Source organism: Trachymyrmex cornetzi, unplaced genomic scaffold, assembly GCF_001594075.2.
Source record: "Trachymyrmex cornetzi isolate Tcor2-1 unplaced genomic scaffold, Tcor1.1 scaffold2108, whole genome shotgun sequence".
Taxonomy (NCBI): Eukaryota; Metazoa; Arthropoda; class Insecta; order Hymenoptera; family Formicidae; genus Trachymyrmex; species Trachymyrmex cornetzi.
In genome coordinates, this window is record NW_017296750.1 from 26,322 (window position 1) to 27,033 (window position 712).

General features: G+C 24.4%; 1 pseudogene; it reads left to right on the plus strand.

Moving 5' to 3' along the window:
• The first annotated feature begins 214 nt into the window (after nucleotides 1-214).
• LOC108760015 (ras-related protein Rap-2a-like) overlaps nucleotides 215-712 on the plus strand; it is a 7,570-nt pseudogene continuing 7,072 nt past the window's right edge.

Genomic DNA, 712 nt, shown 5'->3' on the forward strand with positions numbered 1-712 from the left:
TATTATTATAACATATATTATATACTATCATTATGTATTATAATATATTCTATGAATGGCATAAAAATTTACATGAATATTATTTTTATAACATGTATTATACAAAGTCATAAGAATTCAAATTTATGACAACATATTATGCATTAAAAAATTATATTTGCATTTATATTACGATAGAGAATCGAAGTTTATGGAATTTGTGTAATTCTCGGATCATCGTGTAATTTGGATACTTCGCACACATTTTATCGTACTACTGGACGTTATCGAACTTTTGTGTAGAAAAGAGGAGATTGCGGATGTTCGAGAACAACCTTTGTAATTATTCTTCTTTCAATCTAAAGTATTCTTAGATGATAAATTTTAGCGAATCCTTCAGATAAAAAAATGCCGCTGTGAAGATTGAATCGTAAAAATAGACTGCCTACACATTTTGATGAAGTATTAGTATTATCTTGAAGAGTTCCTTTTCTTTCTCGATTACCGCAATTTTTTCAACATTTATTGAAGTATATTACCGTTTGAAAAAGAGTATAACAAATTTTGAAAATATTGCTGTTGGAACATGAATTTTTATGATACCTATCGTATTTTAAATCTTTGTTTCCAATTTTAAGTTAACAGATTGAGTTATTTCAGTAAAAATAATAATAATGACTTTTATTACTTCTAATTATGATAGATATATTTATATATATATATATATATATAT